This window comes from Narcine bancroftii, chromosome 7, assembly GCF_036971445.1.
Source record: "Narcine bancroftii isolate sNarBan1 chromosome 7, sNarBan1.hap1, whole genome shotgun sequence".
NCBI lineage: Eukaryota > Metazoa > Chordata > Chondrichthyes > Torpediniformes > Narcinidae > Narcine > Narcine bancroftii.
The window spans coordinates 24885492-24909339 of record NC_091475.1 but is presented as its reverse complement, the minus strand read 5'-3'; the positions used below and the strand labels follow the sequence as shown (position 1 = coordinate 24909339).

Sequence of the window (23848 nt, the reverse complement as noted above, 5' to 3'; positions counted from 1 at the left end):
TAGGCAAAACAATATAAAGATAGTGGGCCTTAAGGAAGATGAAGAAGGCAAAGATATGAAAGAATTTATAAAAGAATGGATCCCAAAAGTCCTGGGAATGCCAGAAATGCAGGAAGGAATGGAAATAGAAAGGGCACACAGAAAATTAGCCCTGAAACCACAGTCACAACAAAAACCAAGATCCATTTTAGTAAAATTTCTGAGATACACGACAAGAGAAAATACATTGGAGAAGGCAATGAATAAAATTAGAGAAGACAAAAAAAAAAACACTGGAATACAAAGGTCAAAAAAAAAAATTTTCTACTCAGACATAAGTTTTGAACTCCTAAAGAAGAGGAAGGAGTTTAACGCAGCAAAATCGATCCTAAGGAAAAAAGGCTATAAATTTACATCAAGCTGCAAGATAAAGAAAATGATGAAATAAGCTATAAACCCATACAAAAGTGGGAACAAGATCTAAACATAAAGATAAAAAATGAAATATGGGAAAAGCTATGCTCCGGAACTATGAAGAATATAATAAACACGAGGTTACGCATGATACAATATAATTGGTTACACAGGCTATATATCACGCCCCAAAAGTTAAATAAATGAGATCCAACATTATCAGATAGATGTTTTCGCTGTAAAAAGGAAACGGGAACAACAGTACATGCAATTTGGGCATGTGAGAAAGTGGAAAATTTTGGGAAGATCTAAATCATGTGTTAAATAAAATCACAAAAAACAACATACCAAAAAACCCAGCGATCTTTCTTCTAAGTAATACAAGAAGTAAGGAATTAGGCCTCAAACTGGATGAAGTGCAAAAAAGATTTATTATGATAGCCTTAGGTGTAGCAAAAAAATGTATAATGTCAACTTGGAAATCAGAAGAAACCTGAGAGTAGAGCAATGGTACATAGAAATGAATAAATGTATTCCATTGGAAAAAATAACATATAATTTAAGAAATAAAGTCACATTATTTGAACAAATTTGGGAACCGTACATGGAACACAACAGAGAGGGCCTACCGCGGACCTCCACCACCTAAAATAATAGAATGAGAAGAAGACGAAATGAACTGACCCAGTGTGTAAAAGTAGATGACACAATTTTCTTGTTTATTTTCATTGTGTAATGAGATTGTTTAATGGGTTTATTGTATTGTATATATTGAACGTTTAATGGGTTTGGAGGGGGGTGGGAAGGAGGGAAGGAAGGGAGGGGGGAAAAAGGGGAGAAAATGACACTGTGTGTATTCAAGAGGGAAAAGTTTGTGTGTATTTTGATTAATATGGTTCATAGTGTGAAAAATTAAAACATTTAAAAAGACAACAACTCTATAGATGAGAGAGTGAAGAACACCAAATTCCTTGGAATTTGCTTAACTAGTGTCCTATAGTGAACACTCAACATCTTCTCACTTGTCTGAAAGGCACAACAGTGAATGCACTGCCTGAGAAGACTGAAGTGGGCAAGGCTATTGGCCACCATTATGTCAACCTTCTACAGGAGGTCCTGGCTGGCTGCATCACAGTGTGATATGGTTGCAGCAGAGAAAAGGGTCCATAAGAGTGGCAGAGAGGATCATTGTAGCCTCCCACCCATTCCCCCCCCCCCCCCACCTCCCCATCAATGTAGTCTACCAGGATTGTTGTCTGAAAAGAGAACACTCAAAAATCATTGAGGACCCCTTCCATCTTTCAGCTGCTCCAGTCAGAGAAAAGATACAGGAGTATCAGACCCAGCATCACCAGGCTAAGGGATAGCTTCTTCCCACAGGCAGTGAGAATGCTGAATGACCAAAGCAACTGCTTACACTACCCATCCGAGAGTCTTGTCTGTATAGAACAATATTTATTTATTTATTTGTATCGATGAATACTTGTCCTGCATATGTATTATTTGTTTGCAGGTGTGTTATGTCTGGTTCTTTTCCACCAACGACTCTTTTGTCGGGTTGTATTTGTACAATCAGATGATAATGACTTTTTATGACTTGATGTCAATCCCTCTCAGAATCATATGTTTCAATAAGATCATTCTTCTCTACACAATGAGCACTGCCCAGCCTCCTGATTCATAAGTCAAGAACTTAATCCCAAGAATTAACCTGATGAGTCTTCATTGTACTGCCTGCAATGCAATTGCATCTTCTAAATATGGAGACCATAAACACGATCCTGACCATTTACCCAGAATTGTTCTCAGTGAAATTTTGAGCTCTTTGGTATTTAGTTTTTTTGACAGTCAAGTGAATTAATTTCATATTATCAACAGAGACAAAATGTGAATGATCTCAAAATATAATTATTATTCATCCCAATATTGAATGAACAGATCTCTGCAATGAATTGATCAAAATTTAAAATTTGACAATTGTAATCTAGAATGAAATGAGTGCAGATAATTGTGTCTAAGCCCTTCAGCCCATGATATTTTGCTGATCTATGTGTAAAACTCTCTGTAAAAAATGTTACCCTGATATCTTCTGTAAACTTTTCTCCTTTCACTTTATATAGATGTCCTCTGGTGTTTTCTGCTTATGCCCTGGGAAAAAAATCCTGGCTGTCAACCTTTTCTATGCTACTCATAATCTTGTAGACCTCTATTAAGTTACCTCTCATCCTTCTTCATTCCAAAGAGAAAAGTCTTACCTCTTGTAAACTTGCCTCATAGGACATATTTTCAATACAGGTAACATTCTGGTAAATCTCCTCCACGTCCTTCCTATAATGAGGTGATCAGAACTGCCAACACAATATACCATCAGAGATTTATAGAGCTGCAACATTACCTCACGGCTCCTAAATTAATGAAGCCTAGCATACCATAGGCCTTCTAAACTATCCTATCAGCCTATGCAGCAAACTTGAGAGATCTATTGATTTGGACCCCAAGGTCCCTCTGTTCTGTTACATTATCAAGTATTCTACCATTATCCATGTATTCTTCCTTCAAGTTTGATCTTCCAAAATGCATCACCTCACACTTATCAGGTTTCTTTTTATAAATTTTTATTTTTCACACTGTGAACCATATCAACCAAAATATGTACAATTGTTTCTCATTAAATTTACACAGTGACATTTTCTCCTTTTTTTCCCTTTTTTCCCTTTTCCCTCCCTCCCCTCTTCCCACTCCCCTCCAAAACCCATAAATATTCAACATATACAATACAGTAAAACCATAAAACAATATCTTCACACAAAGGAAAACAACACTTATCAGGTTGAACTAGATCGTTTTTCCACTCATCTCAGCATCCTGTCTATATCCTGTTGTAACTTACAACATCATTCAACACTATCCACAACATCTCCAACCTTCTTATTATCTGCAAACTTACTGACCCATCCCCTACTTCTTCATTTAGGTCAGTGGTTCCCAATCTTTTACTTTCCACTCACATTCTACTTTAAGTATTCCCTATGCCATAAGTGTTCTGTGATTAGTAAGTGATTGCTTAAGGTGGTATGTGAATAGGAAGGGAAGATTGAGAATCACTGCTCTAGACCCAATTATTACTGAAATATTTTGCTTGAGAAAAATTGTCATTGCCCCATTTCCTTTGGAGTTATGAAACTGTGCACATAATGAATCAATTTGGAATGATTAAAACAGTGGTTTTCAAACTTTTTCTTTCCACCAACATACCACCTTAAGCAATCCCTTATTAATCACAGAACACTTATGGAATAGGGAATACTTAAAGTGATATGTGAGTGGAAAGTAAAAGGTTGGGAACCACTGATTTAGGTCATTATAAAAATCACAAAGAGCAGTGTTCCCAAAACAGATCCCTGTGAAACTCCACTAGTCATTGACGTCTGGACAGAATACTTTCCATCCACTATTACTCTGTGCTTTCGACATCCAAGCCATTTCTGAATCTACACAGACAAGGTTCCATGGACTTCATGCCTCGTGGCTTTCTGAATAAGTCTCCCATTGTGTACCTTGTCAAATGCCTTATGAAACTCCATGTACACCACATCTACCACCCTATCTTCCTCAATTTATTTTATTACCTTCTCAAGTAACTCAATTAAGCTTGCGAGGTATGACCTTCCCCTCACCTATCTTCTGTACCTGAAAAGATTGTACTTTTCTAAATGCTCGTAAATCCTGTTCTTAAGAATCCTCGCCAATAGTTTGTCCTCCACTGATGTAAGACACACTGGTCTATAATTCCCAGGATTCTCCCTATTACTTTTTTTAAACAAGGGGACAACATTTGCCATTCTCCAATCCTCCGGCACCTAACCTGTGGCCAAGGCCAATGCCCCAGTGATCTTTTCCCTCCCTTCCCATGACAACTTGGGGTATATATTGTCTGGTCACAGGGACTTATCTGTCTGAATATTTGTAAGAAGATCCAGCACTTCCTCTTTCTTAATCTCAACATGGTCCAGCACATAAGCTTGTTCTATTCTGACCTCACCTTGACCAAGGTCTTTTTCTCTGGTGAATACTGAAGCAAAGTTTTCATTTAGGACCTCCTTAACCTCCTCCATCTCCAGGCACATGTTGCCCCATTTATCCTTATGCAGCCTTCCCTTCACTCTCGTCATCCTTTTGTTCTTCACATAAGCATAGAATACCTTAGGATTTTTCTAAATTCTACTTGCCAAGGTCTCTTCATATCCCCTTCTAGCTCTGCTTACTTAAGTTCCTTCCTGACTACCATATAATTTTCATGAGTCCTTCCTATTTTTTTGCTTCCAATATCTAATATATGCTTCTTTCTTCCTCTTAACTAGCTGCCTAACCTTTTTTTGTCAACCATGGTTCCTTTATTCTACCATCATTTCCCTGTGTCAGTGGGACAAACCTAAACTGAATCCCATGCAAGTAGTCCCTAAACATCCTCCACATTATTTCTGTGCTTTCTCCCGAAAACATCAGTTCTCAATTTACTCTCCCTAGTTCCTACCTCATCCCATCATAATTAACCCTTTTTCAATTAAACATTTTTCCATTTTGTCTACTTTTATCCTTGTCCAAGCTATGTAAAGCTCAGGGAATTATGGTCATTATCACCAAAATGCTCCCTTCATCAAGAAGTATGTTAACTGACCATGTTCATTACCCAGTACTAGATCAAGTATGGCCTTTTCTCTAGTCGGCTGGTCCACACACTGTGTCAGGAATTGTAGTATTAAAATGAATATTAAAATAATTTAGAAGTATTAAAGTAAATTAAAACACAAATTTAAGTCTGCTGCTTGAAATATTAAGGGGAGCACAATAAATGTATTACAGACTGGTCCAACCTTTGCAAGGCACCAGCAGATGGCTTTGGAATGCAAGCATTACAGATGTGTGTTTTCGCTCAGTGTTCTGAAACAATATTTTATTCAACCTTGATTCAAGGATATAGGGTAAGGGGAAACAAGGGGTATTACTTACCTGAAATACAGAATAATGATGTAATGGTTTAGTTCGAATTGTTTACTCAAGTGTATAAAAGTTGATGCATCCCTTTGTTTAGGATGACAGTAGGACAGGTTCTCCCAGGTTAATGGTGTCTAATGAAGAGTTAACTGAACCAGTTCTGTGTGCTATGTTCTTTGCATCTGGAAGCAGCATTTTCAATACAACAGAATCCTTCTTGGATAGATCAGACAAATTCTGTCCCATCTATTTCTCTTGCAGTCAGGAGATACCAGTCAATATTCGGGAAGTTGAAGTCTCTCATAGCAACAACTCTTCAATTTCTGCATCAGATTCCAGAGGGCTATTTGGGGGCCTAGAGACTACTCCCAATACAGTGATTGCTCCTTTCCTATTTCTGATTTCCTCCCGCACTGACACTCCCTCCACAGTGTCCTCCCTTTCTGCAGCAATGATACTATCCTTGCTACTCCCCCACCTCTTTTACCTCCTATCCTATCCCTTTTAAAACATCTAAACCCTGGTACCTGCATCAGCCAATCCTATCCTTGCATCAGTCACATTGCAATAACTTTTAACTATCCAACTTTCTCATTATGTTTTGCTATTCATCATCCCTACTCCTGCTGAAGGACATGGCTTATGCTAAACTTGTTTTATCCAAATTTCAAATATACTGTTCTTTCACACCTAGGTAAGTGATGAGGAAGACAATCTTAGCATTTGCTACTGCTAGCCCTCCTCAGGGACTTCTAATAGTCCTATTAGATGTTGATCTATCCTTTGACATTGAAAGAGACAACCAGAATATAATCTCATTTCAACAGTGTTATTTGATGATTGATGGGTCAATTTTTTTAGAGACAAAAATGGACAAAGAGAATAGTGGATCTCAGATTCGCTCAGACAAACCTTCCTCAGCTGGTGTTTCCATTCAACACATTCACCAGCTGCTTCCACGTTAAAGAAACTTCAAAGAATGAGCCATGTCCTTCAGGAGAGGCTCAGGATGATGAACAGAAAACTCAATTGGAACTTGAGGATTTGGAAGTTATTGCAGTGTTTCCGATAAAAGTCAACAGCATCAGCTAGCTTATTCAAATGGCTTTGATTGCAACATTCAAAATGGTTTTACAATCCTCAAAGCAAAAATTATTTGGAAATGTTTGAAATAAACCAGGTATTTATTTCTTGTCACCTAGTAGGCCTGTGGCTGGTTGTGATAGACAGGGAAATGACCTGATATAACCAGTGTTAATGAGTTGCTGAGGTGGTTTAGAATCCAGTCTCATTGTTGCCATTGTGCGTTTTGATCTTCTGGCTTCCAGCTCCCCATAGTGGCATGTCTGTGATCAGGAGCTAGCTCTGTAATAAATCAAAGAAAAATTAGTTCAGGATTTGCTTGAGGAATCTTAAAATAATTTTCAGAATCAAAAAAATGAAATGTTTTTGACAGCATCAAAGAATTAATACTGAATTAATCTTCCTAAGTCATATAGAACAATTTTAAATATGTTACTGCTGTTGGTGCTTGAGACATTGATACAGATTGATGTGATCATTCATTATGGATAAATTTAGTTTTAATATTATTGAGTGCTCTCAGACCACCAGAGCAGAAATTCTAGTCTGCAAAGGTAAAATGCAGTGTTATTACAATGTATCAATTTTAATAACGTAGAGTTAATTCAGAAAATGTCTCCAAGCACCTTGTCGACTTGATTTCTTTTCGCATTCTTTACAATTTAGTATATTCCCTGAAGTAAATTAAGTGTATAATTTTAATTTTTTTTAACCCGGAGTCTGCTCACTGGAGAGAAACTGCAGATGCCCAGTTCAGGAAAATCATGCTCATTTGGATGGCATTCAGGTAATTGTGGTTGGCAGGACAGGCGACCTTCACATAGGAGACTGATGTCAACCAGACATGGGAGGATTTCATAGCAGCCGGGCCACATCATTGTATCCACACACAACCAGAGAGAATGGAGGAAAGTATCTCACAGTAATCACTGTGAACCATCTCTGCACTACCTCAACCTTATTTAGATCATGATATTGATCATGAGTAATCTGTTTCACATGTCCTGGACACCCCTGTGGCTGTGGCAGAATGCATGCAGTTAGGTTAGTGGTTGTTTGGCTCAACACTATTACAGTGCCAATGACCCTGGTTTGAATCCAGTTCTCACAGTATTGGTTGGTTATTTGGGTGTAATTGGGTGGCATGGGCTTCGTGAACTGCAAGGGCCTTATACCATGCTGTATTGTTAAAATAAAATTAAAATTAGATCAGACAAAAGGACATATTAGAGCTGGACATTCTTGTACCTGCGTGTGTGTGTGTGTGTGTGTGTGTGTGTGTGTGTGTGTGTGTGCAAAATTGACACCAGAACTTTCCTTAAAGTGATTCAGAAAATAAAACAATCAAATTTGCACTCTGAGTACCAGCTACACCTTCAAATGCTTTGTGGTGAAGATGCTTTGGCATACAGTGTGAATCTTGCCCTTATGCCTCCAATTTGGGTAAAAAAAATAGCACATGGCACCTTGTGCTCTAGTTAACAAACTATTGAGGCCCATCTCTGTGACCTATGACCAATCTTATGTTATACATGGTAAATTCCTCCTGCAAAACCAGCAATTTCCTGACAAGCTAGAATGCAATATTCTGGATGGAATCGTATTGCTCATAATATCTATAAATGATTTGAATGAGAATGTAGGTGTTTGATTAGTAAGGTGGTAGACAAAACAAGAATTGGTGGCAGTAGATAGTGAAGAAATTTGTTTAAGGATTGAGCATTATCAGTTGGAAAATTGGTTGGAGTGCTGGCACATGGAATTTAAAGAGACATCTGCAAGGTAATGAATTCAAATCCGTATTTTCTGAAGTTCTACGTGCTATAGAACAGTTCAATGGATCAGAGGTAGCTCATACAATACTACCATGTGAAGAAAAAGAAAGTGGAGAGAAAATTTTAAAAATTATAGATCAATTAGCCTGACATCAGCGATGGGGAAAATGCTAATCTTTGACAGAATACAATGTGTGATAGCAGAACATTTAGTGCTGAGAGGATCAACATAGATTTATGATAGTGAAAACTTTCTTGATAAATTTAATGGAATTTTGGTGAGGTCTATCTTAGATGAGAGAAAACATGTATATGTGATGTGTATGGGCTATTGCCCTTGGTAGCAAATAACAGGAACTAAGATAACCTTCTGAATAGCAATATGTTGGGGCAGGGGAGGTGCAGTGAGGCTTGTATGATCCTGTACACCAGTTGATGAAAGTAAAAATAGATGACTTTTTTTTTTGCATTAGGATGACTGTGAATATTTATTGCCTATCTATTTTAGAGTATTTATTGTCTTTTTAATTCAATACAGAATTAAGGATGTCTTGTAGCCATTTTTCAGGGAATTTGGTGAGATAGTCTGTGGTTTCAATATCATGATTTAAATAAGGTTGAGGTAGTGCAGAGATGGTTCACACTGATTCCTTGATGGCAATACTGGCTTATGGGGAGAGACTGGGTCAGTTAACCTCATATTTACTTTAATTTAGTGGAATGAGAAGGGATCTCATAGAAACATGCAAAGTTCTCAAGACAGACAAGGTATAGGAAGGATGATCCCAGTGGTGGGGAGTCCAGAAACAGGGTCAAAGCTCATAGGCAAGGCTGGCCATGAGGAAAATTTCTTCATAGAGAGTGGTGAACCTGTGGAGTTCTCTACTACAAAAGTTAAAGTCTAATCATGAAATAAATTCTGGGAGTTACTTATTGTTCTAAGGACTAAACGGAAAATGGATGTGAAGAAAAAAGCTGAAATAAGGGGTTGAATAGCCAACTCATCATCACATTTCTATGTTTAATAGATTGAGATAAAGTTGACTGAGGTGTAGAAAGATTAAGACATTGCAGATTCCACAGTTTGGAGATCATGGAGTACAGCTCAGTTCATCAGTCTCAATCTCAAGGGGATAGAGTGACAACAGGGAAGGAGTGACGACGGGGAAGGAGTGACGACGGGGAAGGAGTGACGACGGGGAAGGAGTGACGACGGGGAAGGAGTGACGACGGGGAAGGAGTGACGACGGGGAAGGAGTGACGACGGGGAAGGAGTGACGACGGGGAAGGAGTGACGACGGGGAAGGAGTGACGACGGGGAAGGAGTGACGACGGGGAAGGAGTGACGACGGGGAAGGAGTGACGACGGGGAAGGAGTGACGACGGGGAAGGAGTGACGACGGGGAAGGAGTGACGACGGGGAAGGAGTGACGACGGGGAAGGAGTGACGACGGGGAAGGAGTGACGACGGGGAAGGAGTGACGACGGGGAAGGAGTGACGACGGGGAAGGAGTGACGACGGGGAAGGAGTGACGACGGGGAAGGAGTGACGACGGGGAAGGAGTGACGACGGGGAAGGAGTGACGACGGGGAAGGAGTGACGACGGGGAAGGAGTGACGACGGGGAAGGAGTGACGACGGGGAAGGAGTGACGACGGGGAAGGAGTGACGACGGGGAAGGAGTGACGACGGGGAAGGAGTGACGACGGGGAAGGAGTGACGACGGGGAAGGCGTGACGACGGGGAAGGCGTGACGACGGGGAAGGCGTGACGACGGGGAAGGCGTGACGACGGGGAAGGCGTGACGACGGGGAAGGCGTGACGACGGGGAAGGCATGATGGAAAGGAGTGATGAAGAAAAAAGAGTGATGACAGGGAAGGTGTGATGATGGGGATGTAGTGACAATGGAGAATGAGTGATAATGGGGAAGGAGTAATGATGAGAAAGAGTGATTATGGGGAGGAATGATGGGTAAGGAGTGATAATTGGGGAAGAATAATGATGGGGAGAAGTGACGATGGGGAAGGAGTGATGATTTTGGAGGAGTGACAATAGGGAAAGAATGACAATGGAGAAGGAGTGATCATGGGGAAGGAGTGATTACGAGGAAGGAGGATGATGGGAAAAGAGTGACGATGGGGAAGGAGTGGCAGTGGGAAGGAGTGACAATGGGGAAGGAAGATGATGGGGATGGAAGGAATGATGGTGGAGAAGGAGTGAATGAAGAGGCATTCTGAGGTGGTGAGAATAAGCTGTTTAACCTCTAAGGTCACTGACTTCTCTCAGCCTGAGGTTTTGTTGACACACTGCTTCATTATAGTTGAACCTACCTGCATTCCTAGCCTGATAATACTTCAATTTTAAACTTCTCACCACTATTTTTAGATCCCTCTAAACAGTTCATCCAAGTGAAGCAACACTTGTGAATCTGCAGGAGTCATCTACTGCATCCGGTGCTCCAGTAGTGGCCTCCTCTACATCAATGAGACTGAACACAAACTGGGAAATCATTTCATCGAGCACTTTCATTCCATCTGCAGCAATAAAATGTACCTCCCACTGGCCACCCATTTTAATTCCACACCCCATGCCTACATTGACATGGTGGATATGCACTTCCAAACCAAGATTACCCGCAAATTGGAGGAACACACCTAATATTCTGTCTGGACACTCTCCAACCAAATTGCATTAATGTTGACTTCACCAGTTTCTATTAAACCCCTCTGCTGTCTCTCTCTTTCCCTATCCCTCCTCCCCCTTTCCTCTCCATTCAGAGAGCTACCCCTCATCCTATCATATCTCAGTTTTTATCTCTATCCTCCCAACAATATCCACCTTTCAACTCATACTTCTCCTCCTGCCCCTTTCTCCCTTCTCTCATCTTCTCTCTTACCCCCCTCCCTTTTTTATTCAGATGCCTGTATGCTTTTTGCTCATAACTTGAAGGATTCAGCCTCAAAATTTTGGTCACCCTTCCTATCAATGCTGTATAGCCTGCTGAGTTTCTCCAGCACGTTTGGGCATTGCACAGTACAAAGGCCATTGATTAACCTAATTAGTCCTCTCTATTTCCAGAATTTAATTTTATTAGAATTCAAGTTTCTGCTGAGTTTACTTCTGGCACAAGTTCAGTTAGCAAGTTCCAGAGTATCTTTGTCTGGCAATTTCATGTAATATTACATTTCTGTTTTATTATGTGACAATAAATGGAATCTGATCTGAACTCAGGAATTTTTTTTGTCCTGTAAATTTAGAGAACAATGAGTGTGGAAAATTGGTGTTGTGGTGGACAGTGAAGAAGGTTGTTAAAGTTACAGCAGTAAATGTTAGGACCCTGTTGTGGAACAGAGAGAGACCTTTGGTACAATAGAGAGTACTGGAATGTGGTGACACCAATAAGTAGGGTGGTAAAGAAAGCACATGGCATGTTTGCCTTCAGTTCAAGAACTGGAATGTCATGTCACAGTTCTGATAATGATAACGGAAGAACTGCAGCTTATCCGGTCCCAGGAGAGGAGGGAGTAGAGACACAGCGCTGCAATGCAGGGTCTTACTGCCTGGCCATGATGCTGATAGCTCTGTACAGGTTTAAACCTGTAGGTATTTTTTTAAACATGAGTAGCAGTGGACCAGTGCAGGGCATCAGAAATGGGAGAACATCCCCTGTTGAGAAGAAGGCCAACCCTACATTAAGGTGAACATGGCAGCAAACCAGCGAGGGGCTCACTGGCTGAGGGATCCAAACAGGCTGCAGGCTGCTGCGGACCACTGGAGTCTGTTTCACAGGAACAGGTATTGGAACTGGGATTTGAGAGGGTGCTGAAGGCAAGAAGGGCTCCTGAGGACCTCGAGTGCTGAAAACTTCTTGATACTTTTGGAGATTTGGACCTGGGAACTTGGGTTGTCAATGGATTGAGCAGCTGTTTGTGAGGCTACAGAGGATACAGGAGTGCTGGAGGCAAATTGATGACCACTCTGTGTCTCTGAATGGACTCTTTTTTGCTTCTCTTTCCCTTTCTGTAAGGGGTACTGGGCAATGCTAATTCTGTTTGTCTTTACGGCCGACAAAAGTTGACATATATCACGTGTATTACATTTGTTGTATTATTATATGACAAGCCTGCAGCTGACGTGGACTTTTTACCCCCTCCATAAATCTTCGTCCGCGAAGCCAAGCCAAAGAAGAAAAGAAGAGATATGACAATTAAGGAACCTTGAACCTTCATCTTATTGTCATACAATAAGTACAATCTACATATGCACTGAACTTCTATATGCTGCAGCTGAACAAGTGCTTTGTTAAAAACAGCAATTATTATATTCATTGTACAATGTACATACACACCAAAATTCTTACTTGCTGCATCTGAACAAATGTATAATAACTACAAAACTAAAATAGTTATAATAACTATAATAACTACAAAATGTATAATAACTACAAAACTAAAATAGTTAATTAATTGAATTAAAAAGAGAACAATGAATATAAAAAAGATAGTAAGTACTTACAGTTATCTGAATGCTAAAAAGAGACTTAACAATTGCACAGACAGTCCTTTTGTGGTATTGGAGAAGACTATGATTAGTGTAAAAAAGAGAGGTTCAAGAGCCTGATAGCTGTTGGAAATTAACTGTTCTTGAACCTCAAGATGATGGTCTTCAGACTTCTGTATCTTCTGCCCAAAGGCCACAGTGAGAAGACGCAGTGTCCAGGGTAATAATAGTCCTTTAGAATGTTGGCTGCCTTACATGCTGCATTCAATACATGAGAGGTTGGAACCTATGAAGGACCTTTCTTTATTTGCTACCTTCTGAAGCCTTCTGTGTTCCTGGGCACTCAAATTACAGGCTGTGATGAAACCCATCAGTATGCTCTCCACTGTACACCTATAGAATTTTGATTGTTGTTTTGGCACCATTTAGCCAGATTCTCGATCTCCATCCTGTATTCTGACTCATCATTTCCAGTTATTCATCAACAACTATGCTGTCATCCGTAAATTTATAGGCTGTGTTGAAGTTGAACTTGGCTGCAAAGTCATGAGCGTACATAGATTAGAGCAGGGACTAAGCACGCAGCCTTGATGGTCAGCAAGGAGGACATGATGCCGTTCCACACTGATTGGGGTCTGCCGATAAAGAAGATGAGAATCCATTTACAAAGAGATGGACAGACTCTCAGATCCTTTAAGTTTTTCTGGTGTGATAGTGTTGAACACTGAGCTGTAGTCAATGAACAACAGCCTGGGTCTAGATGATCTCGCACAGAGTGGAAAGCCAAATGCATGGCCTCTGCTATGGACCCATTATGATGAAAGGTAGATTAAAATTGGTCTAGGTCCTTCCAAAGAGAAGAGTTGAGCTCAGACCCAAAATATTAGTTACACTTTACTTCCTATAGATGTTGCATAACCTGCTGAGTTTCTGTAGCACTTTTGTGTATTAGACTCGACCCCAGCATCTGCAGATTTTCTTATTTAACTTTTATTAGTTTGAGTTTGTTTTGAGAAAATTTAAAACACAGCAGAGCTAATGCATTTCAATAAGTCAATTTTCAGTTTTAAAGTGCACATCCTGAGGGAGCTACTAGATTTTGTGCATCTAACTCTATTTTGACAAAATTAGTGAAGCCATCTATCTGATGACAGATGTGAGAAAACAAAAGCAAACACTTAGCTGTACCATTATCATGGCTACATGTGCAGTTTTATACCCCCATCACCACTGGTGGCTGTGAAAGGAGAAAAGTGGAAGCAATTCATGGTGAGTGAAATGCTGAGTCATCAGATCAGCAGAACAAACCTTGGGAAGAACCTGATATACCTGCTCAAATTGCTGCCATGACCTCCTGTTCCTGGATTGAGAAATTGGCAAGAGGTTTAGAGGATATGATTTGATGTTAAAAGTATACTTACTATAAAAAGGAATGACATGAATTGTATTCATTCAACAAACTGTTTCTCATGTCTGCTGGGAGATCAACTGCCATTGATGGATATCAGTCACAAGACTATTATCGAGGCAAGAAAATGTTTCCTCATACTTCTGCCTGGGTATGGATATGCTGCCACTATGACATCTTGTCAAGCTGATTTCACTCTCCTACCTCAGCTGGCATTTGGGGAGAACTCTGCACCTTCCTGCACTACTTACAACCCCACTTGCTTGGCCTGGTCTACATGAAGCTGTATGGTCAGAGTAAATGAGATGAAAAACTTTTTTAAAGCAATAGCAGTGTAATTTCCTGATTCTTACACCATTTAATACATGGTGTATCATCCTGCTTAAACTAGTTTCTCTCCTTAAGGAGAAAAAGCACCTAATTAATATTACCAATGACTTCCTCAGGCCAATTAGGGCTTAATTGCTTTTGCATGTAAGTTGTAGCACAAAAGTAGGCCCTTTCGACTGTTAAAAGAATGTTTTATACTCATGCAAACCTCTGGTTTTCTGAGTCTATTCTGTCAAAAAGATTTCATTGTTTTAAAGATATCTATTAAATCATTCCTCAGCCTTCTTTTTCAATATCTTGATTTTGTTGCAGCAAAAAACTCATGTTTGGTCATCTTTTGGAGATACAAAAGATTGTCATGGCTAGAATCTAGAACAAAAAATGGCTTTGATATCCCTCCACAGATACTGCCTAACCCACTGAGTTCTTCCAGAAGTTTGTTTTTGTTAGTTCTTTGGTTATCTTTAATTCTAATGACACTTCCTCACAGAAACAGAACTGGTTGTTTAGCGCTTGCAGTATCCTGCATTATTTATAAGATCATGTGTGATCTGTGAGCAAGGGTAATGCGCCTGCCATTTCCCTTAAGCCTCAACACCTTTGCTTATCAAACTTTTGTCAGTCTCAGCTTCCTGCCCATGAGCCCACACTACACATGTGACCAATGAACCTACTAACCCCAGATGTCTTTGGATTGTGGGAGCACCCAAAGGAAACCAAAGTGGTTACTTGGAGAAATAAAACAAAATTAATAATTCGGCAATATTGGGACATAGAACATTCCAGCATAGAATCATACCCATTACTCCCCCATGTCTGCATTGGCCATGATTTTTTTCCAAAAGTAAACTTTATTCACAATTTTAAAAAAAGGAAATGAGAGCAAAATTTTTTTAAATATTCTTAATATCATAATCCTGTATATATGTTGTAACCATACATTATAGTGTTAATTATTAATTACACTACATAGTACCATTTCCACTAATGTGGCTCCACTGGAATTACCTCCCACTTCACTTGTTTGAGAGGTTTCACAGATCCTCAGTGACCAATGACAGAAGGACTCTAGACTGTCGTCCTTTTCCACAAAACTTTTGCATTGACTGCACCAAGACTCAGTGTGTCCCTCAGCACATACTCTTGCAGCCTGGAATATGCCTGTCAGGAGCATTCCCTCACCAATATCTCACTGTGCTGGAAGACCTGCAGGTATAAACCATTTGTATGCTTTAAATTATTTGCTGTTATTTTCTAGAATTAAAGAGGATTTAATTACATGGAAAGATTTACTGATACCTGTAATTGGTAGAGTGAATTGTTTCAAAATGAATGTATTTCCTAGACTTCAGTATCTTTTTCAATATATTCCTTGTAATAATACTAAAATATTTTAAAGAGTTGAACACAGTAGTTAGAAAATTTTTATGGAAAGACAAAATGGCAAGAGTATCTATTCATAAGTTAACATGGAAATATGAATTCCAACTTCTAAATTTTCTAAATTATTATAAGGCCACTTAGTTGGAGGTGGATTGAGGTTTGTTTTTAGTATATATAAACCAAGTTAAATTTGGGATATATTTGTATTAATACTTGTTATTTGTAGTATTACATTATTGGTGTAATCATGGTTGATTATATTTTAAATACACTAAAAGAAGAGTGAATAAGATAGCACTACTTCATTTTATAAAAGGAGTCTTTAAATTTGCTCAGTAAGTCTCTTAGGAGGATTCACATGTCTTGATGATCTCCTGATTGATTGTCCTTGAATCCGAGTTGTTGCCTCATACAATATCTTCTCAGATGTGCATTCAGGTTGTTCAACACTATCTGTCTTTCGATCTACTGTGGCTGGTCCCATTTGAAGATCTCGATGATTTCTTCACAGAATAGCACCTTCATCTGTCTGAATGGTGTATGATCTTGGTTGGACTTCATTATGGACAGTTCCCTTCTAAGTCTATAAGTTTGTTTTGTCTTTTAGCCTTACTTGGTCATCACTGTAAAGTTTCAGTAGGTTTTTTGTTCCTCTGTCAAAGTAATACTTTTACTTTTCTTTCTGTTGTTCTTTGAACTTCCTCACTTTCTCCCCCTCTTTTATTTTTAGGAGGTTCTCCTGAATGGGTAGGTTTGATCTTAGCCTACATCTTATAAGGAGTTGTGCTGGTGACATACCACACTCAAGCGGCGTTGTGCGGTATTCTAACATGATCTGGTAGAAGTCTGTTCCACTGTCTTTTGCCTTGTTCATCAGTCTTTTCACTGTCTGTACTGATTTTTCCACCAGACCATTGGACTGTGGAAAATGAGGACTCGACGTAGTGTGTACAAAGTCCCACTCTTTGGCAAACTGTCGGAACTTTAAATTGCAAAATTGGGGTCACTTGCCATGCCACGACTGGAGAATATGGCTTTCATACCTGTTATTACAGCATTTGCAGTAGTGGTATTCAGTCTACACTCCTCTGGATACAGGGAGTAATAATCTATGAGTTCAAGACAGTCATTCTCTTGACATTTGAATAGGTCAGCGCCTACCTTCTGGTAAGGTCTGTATGGTGCTGGGTGTGGCTTTAGTGGTTCTGCAGGATTGCTTGCTTGATATTTCCAGCATATGGTACAGTTTGACACTTCATTTGTTATATCATTGTTGATTCTTGGCCAGAATGTCACCTCTCGTGCTCATTTCTTACACTTTTGATTCCGAGATGCCCTCCATGGATCCTTTTTAGCATCTCTTTTCTCAGACTCTTTGGGATAAGGATTTTGCTTCCTTTGTAGATGATGTCTTCAACCACTGATAGTTCCACCTTGCAGTTCCAGTACTCTGAAATGTCAGGTTAGCAGTCCTGCTACATGTTGGGCCAAACATCCAAGATGTTTTGTCTCAGTTGTCTCAGTGTTTCATCTTTGTTTGTCTCTGACTTTATGAGCTCCATTTTTGCATCTGATATGGGCAATGACTTTTGATCATGTCCATGAAGGTATTCACGTCTTCATCCATATTGTTGTTTGTGGGCTCTCTCGTGTCAGCAGCTCTAGACAATGTGACTGCTGTGTATATTAGCTTACCCATAGTGTATACTACATTCAGTGTATAGTGTTGCAGCCTAATCATTATTCTTAGTATTCTAAGAGGATATTCATTTAATGGCTTTTTGAACAATGCAATCAAGGGCTTATGGTCAGTCTCTACACTGATTGCTTGTCCTGACACAAAGCGATGAAATCTTTCACAGGCGTATGTGATGCTGATCAGCTCCTTTTCAATTTGAGCATATCACGTCTCCACGTCTGTCATTGAGCTTGATGCATATGCAATGGGTTGCCAGTCATCATATTTTTGCAGAAGATCTGCACCAAGCTCATTACATGATGCATCTGATGATATCTTGATGGGTCTTGCTGGGTCGTAAAACCTCAGAACTGGTTCCTCTGGGAGCAATTTCTTTAATTTGCTCCATGGCTTTTCATGCTCATGATTCCACTCCCATTCAGTGTTATTTTCTGTTAGTCTTCTTATTGGAGCCATCTTTTCTGAGAGGTAGGATATGAATTTACCCATATAGTTGACCATTCCATTAAACCTCTGTACATCCTTTTTGTATTGTGGCCTTGGCATGTTCCCAATGGCGGACACCTTTCTGGGATCTGGTCTGATGCTCTCATTGCCAATAATATCTCCTAAAAATGTTAGTTCTGCCACCCCGAGCTGGCATTTCTCTCTATTCAGCTTCAGGTTTGCTGTCCTTGTTGCTTCCAGCACTTTCCTTAATCTCTCATCATGCTCCATTTTCATGGTTCCCCATACTGTGATGTCATCTATTGAGGTATCAACTCTGTCCAGGTGCTCACAGACCACATGGATAGTTTTGTGATACATTTCAAGAGCTGAAGAAATTCTGAATGGTAAACTTAGGAAGCTGTATCTGCCAAATGGACAGTCTTGAACTTGCTTCATCCAATTTTAACTGCCAAAATCTTGATGCATCTAACTTGCTGAAAAACTTTGCATTTGCAAACTGTGACATGATTTCTTCACACGTCAGAAGCTTAAAGTGTTGCAGATATAACGTTTTACCATATGCTGGACACTTTTTTGGTAGGTGTTTTGCACCACATTGACAACATGGTTTACGATTGTCCCTTTCAATTTTGTTTGCTGGCCACGCCTCTTTTTCCACTTTGGCGCTCTTTTTGTTAAACAGTTTGTCTGTTCTTGCTCACTGCATCCCTGTTGCAGCTAGTTTCACTAAACAGCTCTTTTTCCTGCAATTTTACAGTTTCTGCAGGTCTACAAAGTGCTTTGGCATTTTCCAGGTCTAGATTTTGCTCTCTTCAGCCACTTTCAGGTGCATTCAGAGAATTCAGAGCTGTGGAATGGTCATTCCATTGGCAACACTAAAAGCGCAGTGCAGGCCACCTGAAAGGAACAGCTGCACGGGAGGCACCTCAGAGTGTAGGGGCTGGAGTGGCCAGCGCGGGACGTCAGGGCTGGGGCAGCCGGCGCAGGATGTCTGTGCTGGGGCGACCAGCAGGGGATGTCAGGGCTGGGGCAGCTGGCGATATGTGACATCCTGCGCTGGCTGCCCCAGTGCTGACATCCTGCGCCACCCGCCCCAGCCCTGACGTCCCGTGCCAGGGGGCAGAGGCAGTGGGGATCGGGTCTTTCAGGTGCTCGCCAGCTGATTGTCATCCCCTTAGCAGCCGCTTTCAGGTGGCTATATTCAGGTGCCTAGGGGGACTTCAGTTCTCCAGCAATTATCCCTCTCAGAGGAGGATTGGATAGTGCCTCGGAGGCACCTCCTGCTCTTTCAGGTGGCCTCCCAACAGCCACATAGGGGTAGAATATGTGGCTTTACATCAGGGTATTTTGGCCACCTGAAAGTGCCTTTAGCAGTCTTTCCCTTAGACTATTATTTGGAATACCACACACAAGTCTGTCTTTTATCAGCGAGGCGGTCAGTCCACCAAATTCACACGTTTTGCTTCTGTTTCTCAATTCAGTCACGTACTGATCAATACTTCCGTTTTCTGTATACATGTGAAAAATCTGTGCCTCTCAAATGTCACGTTAAATTTAGGTATGCAGTATGCCTCAAACTGTTCCATTATTTTTTCTGGTTTAATTTTGTCTCCTTCAGCAGCAAATGCGAATTTATTATACATCTCCAGGCTTTTTCACCCATGACATGTAAGAAAACGGACACTTTAACTTTGTCACTTTTCTCGTCAGCTCCAACTGCCACTAAATACAATCCAAAATGCTGTTTAAATCTGTTCCAATTTTCAGCCACATTACCTGTCAGCTGATGTAATCCTTCCATTTTTATCTGTGTTATCTTCTCTTCGCTGATCAGTTGCTGACTTTAGATTTTACTTTTTAAAGTATTTCTTTTTAATTTCCTTCATCCCACTTCTGACACCATGTTTCATCTTGTATTCGTATGTGTGAGTTCTTCGACAACACATGGATGAAGGAAAAGGTTCTTTACTTTAAAGTTGATACTAACGGCACTATGAGGTATGCCATGAGGCTGCAAGTCTCCATTACAGCTCTGTATACTGTGTGTCAGTCCCCTGCTGGCAGCCAAGTCTAATCAAACAGTAAGACAGTACTAGTTGCATTGCAACTATGATCTCTATCATAATATACTCCACAGTGATCTCTTTCCTCCATGTCCCTTCTAGTTCATTGTTTTTATTTTTTAGCCATGTGAATTGTGTTTCAGTCTCACTGATCAATGCATTGCTCAATCAGAAAAAATCCCATGCTTTAAATGTAGTTTTTTCTGTGCTTGTTGCGTTCCATGTCACTGGGGTGTGTGGGGGGTGGTGTGCTGATCCTAGAAAGTGATCCATGTTGCCATTTTCCCCACTGTTATGCCATGTCATCTACATGTGTACCCTGGAACACAAGATAAGAAATATTGTGTTTGTCACACATGTCCCATGAGAGTCAACGTTATTTAGATCTTCAAATTTTTGGGTTGTGATTTCTGTAAGGGAGAATTTTTCTGTTATGTAAGTGAGTGTAATATGGCAAGGGAGGGGAGTGTTGTCTATATTAGCAGACCTTTGTGGAGTTGCATATTGTCATTACATGGCTCTGTATGGACTTGATGAGCCAAATGGCAGCTTCCCTACATCAGACAAAGTTGAAGCTGGAATTGACCATGGCACTTTCATGCACTAACCCTGCATTGCATGACTCTGGGGAATGAGCCTCTTGAACAACGAATTTGAAAGATTCATTTTCTTCTGGATGAAAAACCTTATCTCATCAAGGCTTTGAATATAATTTCCTGATTTGCCAGAGTCATCTCGCACCTGATACTTTCATAATTCATTTTATTTAGAGTGAACACAATTATTTTCATTCATATGCATTTTAACGCCCAGATTATTAACTCTTTATCATTGCACATCACTGGCTATAACATAGACCGTTCCTTCGTTGTTCCTCCACATACTGAGATAGAAAATTGTCTCTTCTGGACACCCTGGTTTTGTCTTCCACTATTATGACAAACCTGGTTTCGAGATTTAAGTTCCCCACGATTGTTGTATTATCTTTGTTATATGCCCTAGTAATTTCCTAATTTATACTAAACCAACATTTTCTGTCCCTTCCTGATTTTTAGCTCCACCCAAACTGGCTGTATTTTTTTTATTTTTTGAACTTTAATCCTTCATACATGCTGCTTTGATCCCATTCCTCGTTACTTTTTTTTCCATTTTCCCCATATCTTCTAAAAGTTAAATATTTTGAAATATTTAATTCCCAACTTTGAGCATTTTGCAAGCTTGGCTCTGTTGCAATGATCTTATTGCAATCCCTTTGTTATTTATTCATCTGCCTTGTTATGAATGCTGCATGTATTGATAAAGTCTTCAATGTGCTAATTTATAATGGTTCTCCGCTCTGGCTCAAAGGCACATTCTTCTGTTTGTATGCTCTGTCCCTGCTTGACAGATTCGAGTGGTTATTACCATGGTCTCATACCCTCATGCTTTCTCCTTAATGTTCTAAATTTCTCCTTATCAGAATCTATACCTCAACTATTTACTTTAAAGTTTTATCAGCAACTGCAGTAATTTGATTTGCTGGACACTGATCACAGCTTAATTCAAGTGAAGTCTACTCCAACAGAACTGCTCATTCTTTCCCCATTTCCGGTACCAATGTCCCATTTCTTTCATTTATGTGATGTCACATTCAGTCATTCACTGATCAGTATTGGATTTACTTGAAGGAATGCAAGACTTGCTGATATTGAAACCTTAAGTGAATAATGAGAAGTTGGACGGAGTCAGAAGGTCAGGCAGTATCCAGAGAGAGACCTGGTCACTCTTCGTCGAGACCTGAAACATTGACTGATCATTTCTCCGTGGATACAGCCTGGTCTGCTGAGTCCCTCCAGCTTCTCATTGTTCACTTTACCTGAAGGACACAGGATAGATTAAACTAAAGTTTTTTGTATTGTAATAGGATAAATAAAAAAACACAGCTCGCTGTTTAATCAATCCTTGAAACTTGCTGTGACTTTTTAAAAAAGATTGCATCAATGTGAAAGAGAAAGGAGTGAGGATTGTGAAATCTATTGGTGTTCTACTGCAATGTTTTAGATGAGAAAATTAACTTTACAACGCCTGCAGCAACAGATCAATTCTAGATTTTGCCAGGTATTGATCCAGAATGGTAATTCAAAGCAGCAAATTCTTTTCATTCTGATATAGACTTGCACAGATTGATCCAATGTCAGTGATCCATCCCTGGTAGATTTGCTGACTGCACTTCCTCCAGCCACATTCTTGTGGCTTCGCGTGGCACTCTGTTCCATGCGCAATCCATTCAGCAATGTGTTGGTCAAAGGCAGCATGCAATCTTTTCTTTACATACCTCCACTCTGTGTTACTCTCAGCAACAAAACTCAGTGGATTTTATCACATAATGTTTTGCTCTCAAATTCAATCTGACCTGCTGACTATTTCCAGAATCTTCTCATTGGATTTCAGCTGACTATCATAAGTCATATTTCTTTTGCTTTACGATTATTTTTAGAGTAGAAAAATTATTAATTGCATTCATTTATGTCTTGATTTTATAAAATGACTTTAATTAATTGAGTTAACTGAGCCAAAATTATAAGCAACAAGTCAGTTCACATGAAGACCAGATGCCCCTTTGGGTTCCTCTGATAGAACTCAAAGTGTCCTGTGCTAATAAACTGTTTTTAAGTATAGTAGTGTGGTGCGTTGTTGGTCAGAAGCAAACACACAAAAGCAAAAGACTGTACAACAGGCTTTATTCGACGTAAACTTCCGCAGAGCCAGCGGTGAGATTGTACTGCTGTAAACTCTGAAAGTGACTTTGAAGGGCCGGCTCAGGCTTATATCCCAGAAGGTGATTGACACCCGACCGGGTGGGGCTTGGTCCATTCAGGCCAGCTGATTGACAACCGGCCAGGTGTTGTCTTGTCCCCATGCTGTTGTGCAGGTACAGAGGTTACCCCCTGCAGTAGGCCAGTGGTGGACCATCACAAGTAGTGAACATAAACAGTTTAAGTTGCGTTTTGCTGTTGAGTATTTTACAGAATGAGCAGAAAGTAACCCCACCCTAATGTAACAATAATTTCCTCTTTTGATTTAAACCATACGAGGGTGTTGCTGTGACCTTTCAGAGATGGATTGAGAAAAAATTTGGCAGGATGAAATTAGAAAGAATTGTTCAATTGTTTTGTTTCACATCAAAAGATATGATTAGACTCACTTAATTTAATTTGGAAAAGCATCTTCATGGAAACAAGAAATAATGGAAATACTGTAATAAATTAATAAGCAGATCATAATTTATGAACTTGCATGTTTTGAGAAAGTTTACCCTTGATGTATTTTATGTCTTGATGTTCACAATCCAAAGAGGGCCACCACAAAATGAAATGCCATTGATTTACTTCTTGATAAAGCCCTTGGACAAACACCTGAGACCAGCAGCTCTCAACCCAGGGAGGTTCATTTCCACCATCGCTATAATTATTTGCATGAATCTACATTGAATTCTCTCCTGAATAGTGAAGGAATCACTCCTCCCATTTACCACCAAGACGGAGCCCCAAGTAAGTCTTCATTGGTTACTGAGGTAAACCGACAAATTTTTATCAAGTCATAGTTATAGAGTGTTACTGCAGGGAATCAGGCCCTTTGGCCTAACACAGTGGTCACAACCTTTTTTTCCATTCACATACCACCTAAAGTAATCCCTTTCTAGTCAGAGATCCCCGATAGCATCCTATGATTGACTACTCTCTGGCTGAAGAAATTCCTACGCATCTCTGTTTAAAGTGAATGCCCTTC

General features: G+C 40.0%; 1 protein-coding gene across 18 annotated transcripts in view; it reads left to right on the top strand.

Annotated features, from left to right (window-relative positions):
* The window catches only part of cadm2b (cell adhesion molecule 2b), a 1102220-nt gene that overhangs the window by 483652 nt on the left and 594720 nt on the right, over positions 1-23848 (top strand). Inside the window, exon 2 of one of the 18 annotated variants that reach the window (XM_069889155.1) lies at positions 23461-23610. The exons of the other annotated variants lie outside the window; for them this stretch is intronic. The gene's annotated coding sequence lies outside the window, so the exon portion shown is untranslated. The remainder of the gene's footprint in view (positions 1-23460; positions 23611-23848) is intronic. 18 annotated transcript variants of the gene reach the window in all.